Source organism: Eumetopias jubatus, unplaced genomic scaffold (assembly GCF_037043125.1).
Source record: "Eumetopias jubatus isolate StellerSeaLion01/CBP00866 unplaced genomic scaffold, mEumJub1_p1.0 scaffold_1, whole genome shotgun sequence".
In the NCBI taxonomy this organism is placed as follows: Eukaryota; Metazoa; Chordata; class Mammalia; order Carnivora; family Otariidae; genus Eumetopias; species Eumetopias jubatus.
Window position 1 is genome coordinate 207,420,370 of NW_028274807.1, and position 12,453 is coordinate 207,432,822.

General features: G+C 41.0%; 1 pseudogene; it reads right to left on the reverse strand.

The window, feature by feature from the left end:
* Positions 1–15: 15 nt before the first annotated feature.
* LOC114202856 (olfactory receptor 7C1-like) lies at positions 16–3,641 on the reverse strand (annotated as a pseudogene).
* Positions 3,642–12,453: the final 8,812 nt, after the last annotated feature.

The window sequence follows — 12,453 nt, forward strand, 5'->3', positions numbered from 1 at the left end:
GTATATTAGGCAAAATCATGGCCTTCCAAAAATGTCCACATCCCAATCCCCAGAACCTGTGAAAACATTAGGTTACAAGAGAAAAGGAATTAAAGTTATTGAAGGAATGAGGATTGCTAATAACCTGACTTTAAAATAGTTTATCTGGGGTTATTTGGATAAAGCCATTGGAATCACAAGGGTCTGTGAATGGATAAAGGAGGCAGCAATAAGAGTCCAAGAGATGAGACATGAGAAAGACTCAGCCAGCCACTGCAGGCATTGAAGATGGAGGGCAGGGCCATAGGACAAGGGATGCAGGCAGTCTCTAAAAGCTGGAGAAGGCAAGAAAGCATGTTACCCCTTTGAGTCTCCAGGAGGGAGTGCAGCCCTGCAGACAACTTGATTTTTACCCCAGGGACACCGATTTTTGGACTTCCTATCTCCAGAACTGTTAAGTTAATACCTTGTGCTCTTTTTAAGCCACTAAGTCTGGGATCACTGGTTACTACAGCAACAGGAAGCAAAGGCACATGATCACTCCTATACCGATGTTTTAATCTGAGTATATTACCACCCCTATCAAATCAGCGTCCTGCTCCTAGGAAAAGCAGAGAATAAATATTGGAAAGGTAACCTAGCCTCTGTTCATGATTAAAATGTGCAGTAAACTTCCGTTTATCAAAACATTGTGAAATTGGCTTAAGCCTATTGGTGTCAAGACAGGAGAATAAGAAAACACAAATCTTATTAAGAAAAAACTGTTATATTATAAAAGTGGAATCAAAATCAATGAGGAAAGCAAGGCTTTGGAAATAAATGGTGCTTGGACAATTTGCTATTAGTCAGAAGTACAATAACATTAAATTTCTATCTTTTTTTAATTCTTTGTAGAAATCCACCTTTTTAAAAATTTTATTATGTTATGTTAGTCACCATACAATATATCATTAGTTTTTGATGTAGTGATCCGCAATTCATTGTTTTTAAATTTCTATCTTAATGCCAACAACTTTTTGGCATTGAGTGAATTTGTAGAAAAATACAATGACTAAAATGAACCTGTAGAAAAAATATAAAACTGCAGTGGACTTCCAGAAAAAGATTAAATTAATCCTCTGAACATAAACCAGATGGAAGTAAAAGAATTGAGAACAATAATTGATGGATTCCAGCACATGAAAATCTACAGGTCCAACAATAAAGAAAATTTAAAAATAAGTGTAAATGTAAGAAAAATATTTATAACACATTGGATATTACAAAATATAAAGTGTAACCATGTAAAAAGTTCTTTTAAATCAATGAGAATAAAAATACCTAAGATGAGAAATGATCTAAGGTGCAAAAAGGAAGAATACATGTGAATAAACATATACACGCAAAAATGTGCTAAGCTTTGTAACAATCAAATGAAGTGAAATTATAATATTAAGGAAACCATAATAAATATCACTGTAGAATTTTATTTATTTGTAAGCCTGCAGCCCCCAAACACAGAACATTTCTTAGCTGGGGAGCTGACTTCCAGAAATGCACGTTTATGTGTTATGGGTTAAACTGTTATTATAATAAAATTTGGCTGGAGGCAACATAATCTGATGCCTGAGAGAGCATCTGAACCAGGCAGCCCTCTACAGACCTCAGAAGGGGTGAGCCTTTTCACCACAGCCTTGACCCTGAGTGAGTCAGCTAGATACCATAAGCTCCACCTCCTCCCTAACAATAGGAGAATGATACTAATCACATAAGTATTATTGGAAAACTTAAATTAGATAATGTGTATAAACACTTAATCAGTACTGGTAGAGTGCTATTATTACTTTTTGTTATCAAGATCCATAACAATAACCAAATTTCTTGAGGCACCTGTGTAGCTCAGTGAACTGACTGACTCTTGATCTCAGCTCAGGTGATGATCACAGGGTTCCGAGTTCAAGCCCCACCTTGGGTCCTCCTGGGACCTACTAAAAACAAACAAACAAAACAAAACAAAAACACCAAATGTGTTTTCTATCTCAACAGTTTTCATTAAATCAATACATTTCATGTTCTGGTCCTGACTGTATTTAACCACCCACACATCTATTTTTCACTCAACAAAAATTCACTGGCCATAAACTCCAACCTGAGAACTATAGTAAGCACTGCAGTTTCAAAGATAAGTACGAGAGAGTTCTAAAATTCAAGGAATCTATATTGTGGATGAGCAGAGAAATTTAGTAAAGTTGATGTGACTGTATGGAAAGTGAATCAGATCAGGAAAAAGGGGGAGAGTCAGATCTTTGAGTTGATTTTATTCACATGACCTGAGAAAACATTTCTGTAAGTGAGTTTTCGGGACATTTCCAAAATAGGCACACATTGCATCACTCTGAGTATGGATAGTAACTACATGAGATTTGACTTATTATTTTTTTTTTAAGAAATCCAAACGATTACCGAAGATTACTGAGAAAAATACCAGGTTGTAGTCACACCAAATGAAAATGACTGGTTATAAAGTGAAAAGGGGAACCCAGGATATAACCTGAAGAAAAATAGAGAAGACAAATAAAAGACAAGAAGAAGAAAAATAGAGAAGACAAGGAAGACCCAAGGAGAGAACTGCTTTAAAATGTGTACACCTGGGAAAAAATAAAGATAGTGAGATGAAGGAAGCCAGGATCTCTGGGCCTCCATATTGTGGACCCAGCTACTCAGGAGAGTCCTGTAATGGTTCCTGATGCTGAAAGGCACCACCCTCCTGAGAAGCCTGCTCAGGGCCCCCTTCATGTCCCTGTCCCTCAAGCTGTAGATGAAGGGGTTCAGCATGTGGGTGACAATGGTGTACTTCACCGAGGCCACCAGACTCGTCCTAGAGGATGAAGTCCCTGCAGAAGTGAGGTCAACCCCAAGGCCTGTGCCGTAGAACAAGGAGACCACTGAGAAGTGAGACCCACATGTGGAAAAGGCTTTGTTTTGCCCACAGCTGAGGAAATGCTGGGTATGGAAGAAACAATTTGATAGTAAGAAGAAAGTATTCCATGGAAAGGAATCATGGCCATACTCCCAGTTGCAGAATACACCACTATGTTATCGATGAGGGTGTCAGAACAGGCAAGCTTCAGGACTTGAGGAAGAGCCCAAAAAAAGGGTAGGATATCCATGTTTGTGCAGAAGGACAGCCTCAAAAACATCAAAGTCTCCAACAGGGAGCCCGGGACACTGATGCACCAGGATTCCAAGGTCAGCAGCCCACAGAGCTGGGGGTTCATGATAACTAAGTAGTTCAGGGGGTGACACGTGGCCACAAAATGGTCATAGGCCATCACGGTCAGAAGAAAGATGTCCGACACAGCAAAGAGTATGAGGAAATAAACCTGCATGAGGCAGCCTTCATAGGTTATGACTTTGCTCTGAATCTGGATGTTCCACAGCATCTTGAAGATGGTGGTGGAGGTGAAACAGATGTCAGCAAAGGACAGGTTGGTGAGGAAGAAGTACATGGGCTTGTGGAGGTGGGAGTCTGAGCAGATGGCCAGGATGATGAGCAGGTTCTCAGTGAACGTGACCAAGTATATGGACAGGAACAACCCTAAGAGCATGAATTGAACCTCGGGCTTCACTCAAAGTCCCAGGAGGAGAAACTCTGAAGTATGTGTTTGATTTCCTGATTCCATGTGGATGAAAGAACGAGCAGGAAAGGGAAAAAATCAGCATCCAATGACCATCACATGGACAGCACAGAAATGTGATTGCCTTTAATTTCCAGTGAATGGATTAATAAAGTACTACCCTGTTATAATTGCCTTGGGTGGGGAATTTGAAATGCTTCCATCCTTCCCTCTGCTGCCACTGCCATCTGGAAATGTAGTCCTAGTTCCAAAGCGGTTGTGCCCCTTATAGCCTGGCTACTCAGAGTGTGGTCCATGGACCAGCAGGAGCAGCATTGCCCAGAGCTTCTCTGAATGCAGAGTCCCAGGCCACATTCAGACTTGCTGAATCAGAATCCACATTGTGACAAGATCATGGGGGATTTCCCTGCTCATTCATGACTGAGTAGTGCTGGTCTAGAACATTTGTGGGTTTCAGTCCTTTACTTTTCATCTCCTCACTTTCATTTTGCTCTATACCATCCCTCAAACTTCCTTATATAATATGTAGGCAAAATAGGAGCTCAATAATCAGGGCTGTTTTCTGCCATCTGTGTAGAAGGAATAATATTTGTACATTAGTCTTAACTATTCCAGACACTGTGTATGAATCCTGTATTCAGTTTTTCAAAGCAAATATTTGTAAGTTTCATAATGATTTCCATTGCTTCTGTGACCCAGATTGTATTATATTATTTTGCATGGTCATTTGTGACACGTTGTATTTTTTTAATGTTTTATTTATTTATTCATGAAAGTCAGAGAGAGAGAGAGAGAGAGAGGCAGAGGGAGAAGCAGGCTCCCCACTGAGCAGGGAGCCCGATGCGGGGCTCAATCCCAGGACCCCGGGATCATGACCCGAGGGGAAGGCAGACACTTAACCATCTGAGCCACTCAGGCGCCCCTTTGTGACACGCTGTTCTTTGTCATTGGAAAGTCAGACATTATGCCTTCTCTCTTCTTTCTTTGAGTAGAATTTCTTTAAATATCATTCTTAAAAGTAAATAAGCACCACATATTATGCTGATGTTATATTTGGGCATGTTTTGTTTTTAAAGTTAGGGTTAGAAATCCTGCACATTTTATGACTCCAAGTCAAGGCTCTTCTCACTCTGCAGGGCTGCCTCAGTCAGTCAGTGCTTCACAGATAAGAGGAATGGTGAACATTGGAATAAAGCAGGACCCGAGAGGTAAGCAGACATATGGGAGTGTCGTTTCCTGCTGCAGGAGGAGGGGGGCCCTGAAATGATGCTCTGAGAAGAGAAGCAAGAAGAACTGAGAAGGAGTGAAGAGCAAGAATCCACTTCAAGACAGGTAAGATGGTGGAAGAGTAGGGGACCTCGTTTCATCTGGTCCCTTGAATTTAGCAGGATATCTATCAGACCATTCTGAACACCCATGAATTCAGCCTGAGATATAAGAAAACATATCTGGAGCTCTACAAGAAGAAAAGCAACTGCTTTTTGCAAGGTAGGAGGTGTGGAGACATGAATCTGTGGGGAGATATCGGAAGAGAGACAGGGGAGAGGGAGGGAGCCTCCATAAGCTGGCTGGTGGAAAGTGATATAGCCCAGGAGGGCAAGATGAGAACCGTTAGAAACCTGCTCCAGTGAGAGACTTCGCTTTCTGAAAGGGGCTCAGGAGATGAAAAGGGCAGAATTCTAAGGTGGGTCAGTGTAGTCTCGATCCCAGGAGTCACAGAAGGAGCTGGGGTGCCTGAGCCAGTAGAGTGCCCAAGCAGTGGAGCAGGGAAACTTGTTGCAGGCAGCAAGCCCAGGAACGGACTTTCAGCTCGGGTCACCATAAACCGCAAACCTGGCTGGTCGGGTGACAGCTCTCCCCCGAGTATGCTGATAAGCACTAGGATGTGCTGACTATCTGCCATCTCCCAGGAGGGGCAAAGCAGGTGCGCCCATGACCAGGCAACAGCTCTCAGGGCAGCGGCCCCAGAAAGGACAGTAGGGCGAAACTCAGCCATCCCCCAGAATGGCGGAATGAGGAATGAGTGTACACACACACACACACACACACACACACACACACACACACACACACAAGAGCCGGCCGGTGACCACTCTCAGCCCCACTGCATACAAACGGCTGTGACGTGGGTCCCTCAACTCCTTCCCCGGAGGATTGCTGTGGGCACACACCCGCAGGAGTCTGCTGAGTTTGGCACACACAAAAATGAGGACTGTTTGTCCCAGAGGGTTTACTGAAGAGGGGGGGATTGGGATCTTTCAGATGTGGGGCCAGATATTGGGCCACAGCCATTTTTATTCTGATCCTCTAAAGAGCAGCGGAAAGGCTTCAGAGGAAAAAAAAGCCACACAGAGGACCAGCTTACACTGAGTCCAGCCTCCTGGCAATAGGCTGTGCAACTCTTACCGGGAAAAGACACCTGAGAACCAGCACAGCAGGCACCTCCCCCACAAGACAAACTGGAAGATCATATGCAAACTACTTTATGGATCCCACAAGACTGTAAAACTCCAGGGCCAGGGGAATAGTATATAGAGCTGGAGGTTTTTTCTCATGATTTTGTTGATCTTCAGTCCAAAATTTTCCATTTCCTTTTTTTCTTGTTTCTCACTTCAACTAGTTCCTTATTTTACCAATTCCATGTTTTTAAGTCGCTTTTTAACTTTTATTTGTTACATCTACATTTTATAGATATATGCTTCATTTTTGGCTTTTTTCACTCTATTCAATTTTATATATATACAGAACTTTTATATATAACTTATATATATAGGTTTTTATTTCTTTGAAATTTTAGGAGGTAGTGTCTTCTAACATACAGAGCAAAATACACTCAGGAACAAGTGGATCACCCTGCTTTGTCCACCTTATGAGATTATAGCCCCCATCCCCTTTTATCTTCTTCTTTTTTTTTATTCTCTTTTTCTTTTTCATTCTGTTTTACTTTGATTTTGTTTGTTGTCTTGTTTTGGTTTCTGACAACTTCGGATTTCTCTAGTGTGTATTTTGTTTGGGACATGGTTGATATTTTGGATTCCACTCACCCATTCTTCTCTGGACAAAATGACTAGAAGGAGGAAGTCGCAACAAAAGAAAGAAGCAGAGGTAACATCTCTGCCACAAATCTAATCGATATGGATATAAGTAAGATGTCAGAGGTGAAATTCAGGATAGCAATTATAAAGTTAATAGCTGGGCTTGAGAAAAGTGTATAGGACAGTAGAGAATCTTTAAGTGCAGAAATGAGATCTAATCAGGCTGAAATTAAAAATGCTATAACTGATATACAGTCTAAATTGGATGCTCTAACAGCTAGAGTCAATGAGGCAGAAGAGAGAGTAACTGATCTAGAGGACAGGATGATGGAAAAGAAGGAAGCTAAGGAAAAGAGAGAGAAAAAAAACTACCAGCCCAAGATGACAGGCTTGGAGAATTTAATGATGCATTGAAAAGAACCAGTGTCAGAATCATTGGGATCCAAGAGTGGGTGGAAAGAGAGAGAAGGCTAAAAGGTATATTTGAGCAAATCATGACCGAGAACTTCCCTAATCTGGGGAAGGAAACAAGCATTCATGTCCAAGAGGCAGAGAGGACACCTCCCAAAATCAATAAAATCAAATCAATGCCCCAACATATAAGTGAAGCTTGCAAGTTTTAGAGAAAAAGTGAGAATCCTGAGAGCAGTTCAAGACAGGAGTTTTCTTGGGGTGCCTGAGTGGCTCAGTCATTAAACATCTGCCTTCAGCTCGGGTCATGATCCCAGAATCCTGGAATCAAGCCCCGAATCAGGCTCCCTGCTCAGTGGGAAGCCTGCTTCTCCCTCTCGCACTACCCCTGTTTGTTTTCCCTCTCTCGCTGTCTCTCTCACTGTCAAATAAATAAATAAAATCTTAAAAAAAAAAAAGACAGAGGTTCCTTACCTACAGAGAGGGGAATATCAGATTAACATCAGACCTGTCCACAGAAACCTGGCAAGCCAGAAAAGGCTGGCAAAATATATTCAGGGTACTAAATGAGAAAAACATGCAGCCAAGAATACTTTATCCAGCAAGGCTGTCATTCAGAATAGAACTAGATATGAAGAGTTTCCAGGACAGACAGAAAGTAAAAGAATATGTTAACCACCAAGCCACCCCTGCAAGAAATATTAAGGGGGATACTGTAAGCAAAGAGAGACCTAAAGAGTCACATAGATCAGAAAGTGACAGAAGCAATCTACAGAAACAGGGACACAATAAAGCAATAAAATGGCACTAAAATCATCTTTTTTTTTTTTACTATATTCAGTTACCCAAAGTACAGTACATCATAAGTTTTTGTTATCGTGTTCAACGATTCATTAGTTGCCTATAACATCCAGTGCTCATCCCAACACGTGCCCTCCTTAATGCCCATCACCTGGTTACCCCATCCCCCCTCCTCCATCCCTTCTGTAAACTTCAGTTTGTTTATCATAGTCCAGAGACTCTAATGGTTTTTCTCCCTCTCTGATTTCTTACAATTCAGTTTTCCCTCCCATCCCCTGTGGTCCTCCACACTATTCCTTATGTTACACATATGAGCAAAACCATAGGATAGTTGTCTTTCTCTGCTTGACTTATTTCACTTAGGATAATACCCTCCAGTTCCATCCATGTTGATGCAAGTGGTGGGTATTCATCCTTTCCGATGGCTGAGTAATATTCCATTGTATATATGGACCACATCTTCTTTATCCATTCGTCTGTTGAAGGGCATCTCAGCCCCTTCCACAGTTTGGCTATTGTGGACATTGCTGCTATGAACATTGGGATGAATGTGCCCCTTCTTTTTACTACATCTGTATCTTTGGGGTAAATATTTAGTAGTGCAGTTGCTGGGTCATAGGGTAGCTCCAATTTTAACATCTTGAGTAAACTCCATACTGTTTTTCAGAGTGACCGTACCAGCTTGCATTCCCACCAACAGTGTAAGAGGGTTCCCCTTTCTCCATAACCTTGCCAACATTTGTTGTTTCCTGTCTTGTTAATTTCTGCCATTCTAACTGGTGTAAGGTGGTATCTCAATGGGGTTTTAATTTGTATTTCGCTGATAGCTAGTGATGTTGAACATTTTTCATGTGTCTGTTAGCCATTTGTATGTCTTCTTTGGAGAAGTGTCTGTTCATGTCTTCTGCCATTTCTTGACTAGATTACTTGTTTTTTGGGTGTTGAGTTTGAGAAGTTCTTTATAGATCCTGGATGTCAGCCCTTTATCTATTATGTCATTTGAAAATATCTTCTCCATTCCGTGGATTGACTCTTAGCTTTGTTGACTGTTTCCTTTGCCGTGCAGAAGCTTTTTAACTTGATGAAGTCCCAAAAGTTCATTTTTGCTTTTCTTTCCCTTGTATTTAGAGATGGGTCCTGAAAGAAGTTGCTGTGGCCAATGTCAGAGGTTACTGCCTATATTCTCCTCCAGGATTTTGATGGATTCCGGTCTCATATTGAGGTCTTTCATCCCTTCTGAGTTTATCTTTGTGTATTGGGCAAGAGAATGGTTAGCTTCATTCTTCTGCATGGGGTTGTCCAGTTTTCCCAGCACCATTTATTGAAGAGACTGTCTTTTTTTCCATTGGATGTTCTTTCCTGCTTGTCGAGATTAATTGACGATAGAGTTGAGCATCCATTTCTGGGCTCTCTATTTTGTTCCATTGATCTATATGCCTGTTTTTGTGCCAAAACCATGCAGACTTGATGACTACGGCTTTGTAATATAGCTTGAAGTCAGGCATTGTGAGGCCCCCAGCTTTAGTTTTCTTTTTCAACATTCCCCTGGTGATTCAGGGTTTTTTCTGATTCTGATTCCATTTTTCTGATTCCAAATTTTAGGATTGTTTGTTCCAGCTCTGTGAAAAATGTCAATGTTATTCAGATAGGGATTGCATTGAAAGTGTAAATTGCTCTGGGCAGCATAGACATTTTAATGATGTTTATTCTTCAAATCCATGAACATGGAATGTTCCATTTCTCTGTGGCTTCCTCGGTTTCTTTTTCTACTTCAATAGGATTTCAATACTGAATATCCTTATCCAAGAGAATATAAATGAATAAGATCCAAGGCTAAATTAATTTCTCTTGAACAAAGTATTATTGGCTAAACGTCTGGATTTGATTTTTATTGTGGTTGCAACAAATTACCATACTGCTGTCTTAAAAGAAATCAATTTGTTTTCTGATAGTTCTGGAAGTCAGAAGTCTGAAATAGGTCTCCCTGGGCTAAATTCACTCTGTCTGCATAGAAGAGTTCATTCTGGAGGTCTGGGGAGAATAGGTTTACTTGCCTATTCCTGCTTTAGAGCCACCTATACTCTCTGGCTCATGTACCCTCCCTTTATCTTCAAAGCCAGCAAAATAGTATCTCAAAATCTCTCTCTGACTCCAAGCCTTCTGCCTCCCTCTTCTACAATTGGAGGACCCTTGTGATCTATTTAGCCCAGCTGGATAACCAGAATAACTTTTTCCTAGGGTCAAATGACTAGCAATGTTAATACTATTTGCAACCTTAATTCTCCCTTGCCATGACACAAGACATAACCAAAGATTCTATAGATTAAGATGTGGAGATATTTTGGGGACATTATTCTGCCTACTAAAAGTCTTTTTGAGAGGTATATTTGATGTCAACTCAGGAGCCCTCACTTTGAAGAATCAAACACAGAATTTATTTCAGACTCCAGGCTGAGTACTTAGACATTCCTTTCCAAACCACACATGAAGAGGATCACATGGCTTATTTATTAACATCACCCCAAAACTGTAAATGGTAAACATCACCTCAAAAGTATAAATGGTAAAGTTAACCCTCAACTAAATAAATTATCATCTCAAGGTTAAGGGAAAGCACAAAGAGGTTTGACCTCTGGAAGACAGGCAAGTTCATGAGAACGAGGAATACAAAACTGGATTCACCTGACTTCTAATCTGGTCTCCCAGGAACAGAGTCTCAGCAGGAAAAATTTCCTTTCTGTCCAGACCAGTGGCCTACTGGGAACGGAGCATGCCAAGGTAGGAGTAATAATGGGAAAAGTGCTTAATGAGCAGATATACAGAACTTTTTTTTTTTAAAGATTTTATTTATTTGACAGAGAGAGACAGCGAGAGCAGGAACACAAGCAGGTGGAGTGGAAGAGGGAGAAGCAGGCTTCCCGCTGAGCAGGGAGCCCGATGTGGGACTCGATCCCAGGACCCTGGGATCATGACCTGAGCCGAAGGCAGACGCTTAACGACTGAGCCACCCAGGTGCCCAATATACAGAGCTTTAAATATCTCCTCTACCAGAGAACTTCAGCAGAACTTCCGCATGTCAAATCTTGAATTGGCCAGAACATGGTTATTATGGTTTTGTGTTCCAAAATCTGGCTGGGGGACCCATGTTTCACTCCTTCTTGCTCTCCTGTCTGGGAACAGAGCTTCAGTCTCCATCATCAACTATCTAGGGATAAATTCAGGCCTCCACACAGAGACTTTCATCTAATACACCCCTCCCAGGTGAGTCTCAGAGCTCAACAGGTATTTCAGGAAAGGATCAGAGAGAATGGAAGTTGATAACTTTTATCTGAGGTCACCTGAGGCTAGGTAGACTCATTTATAATTAATTTACGTAGTGTGTTCAAAAGAGAAGTGTCCATAGGACCCAGCAATACAGGCATCATTGTTGATGTTACATGGTGGGAATGGAAGTCCAGTTGGATGCGACAGAGGAAGGAAATGGGGGACATAAAGTGGTTCCAGTGAAAGGAGAACATATTGAGTTTTGCAGCTTAGGGGAGTAGGAAAACAGAGTATTAGCTTGGAGGCATGTGCAGTGAACTTTTTAAGATGTGGTGGTTTTGAGCATGTTCTTTATTTATAGAAAGCCCCAGGCCCATTCCGGTAGCTATTCCCTTGCAACAGCAGTTCTTGAGACATACATTTCTCAGCATCTTCTCTCACAGTGAGTATTTACATGAAAAATTGTGTTTCATATGCAAAAAGGGGTATGCTAACTAGCTTTACTTTGTAATACTTCATTACCAAGAGGCATGGAAATGATGGAGGTATTTGTGAGATAGAAGAAAAAACTCAGTCAAATCTCTTCACCTGTGATAATCATTCATCTACTCACAGGAAGGAACTATATTATAAGCTTTTTACTTATACTGACTAACGCTGTCTGCCACCCTAGGAGGATGGATGCTTCTATCCCCACTATTTGAGTAAGGATATTCATATTTGAAATGGGTTAGTTGTCTCTCCCAAGTTCAAACGGCATATATGTGGTAGATCTGACATTCAAAACCTGATTTTCTGATTCCAAAAGTTTTGTATTTTTTTTAAATTTTATTTTATTATGTTATGTTAGTCACCATATATCATTAGTTTTTGATGTAGTGATCCACAATTCATTGTTTTCGTATAAAACCCAGTGCTTTAAAGCATTCAGAAAAGTCTTTTATTATTTCATCTTTAAAAATCCCCTTCTATTATCCTACACTGTGTATTTTCTGTGGTAATTTGCAGGTTTAGTCCCTTTGCACTTTTTTCTAGAGGGATATTCAATCAGTAAAATGTCTTGACATCATAAAAATACCACTCCTTTCTTGTTTAGATACATTATTTTTCCTGCTTTGTTAATTATTCTGGGCAGCAAGGGCATGTGGACTGGGGCTGGAATGCTGCCAGAACCAGGGCAGCTTTCTGCTCATCAGTCTCTCAGGAACCCCCTGAGCTTATTAGATCACTTTTACCCTTCATGTCCCTTTCTTCCCTCTCTGTGTTTTTGGAACTGCTTTTTTATGTTTCTTTAAATACAGGACACAAGGTGATCAGATGAAAATGGAGCCCATGTTTCCATGTCC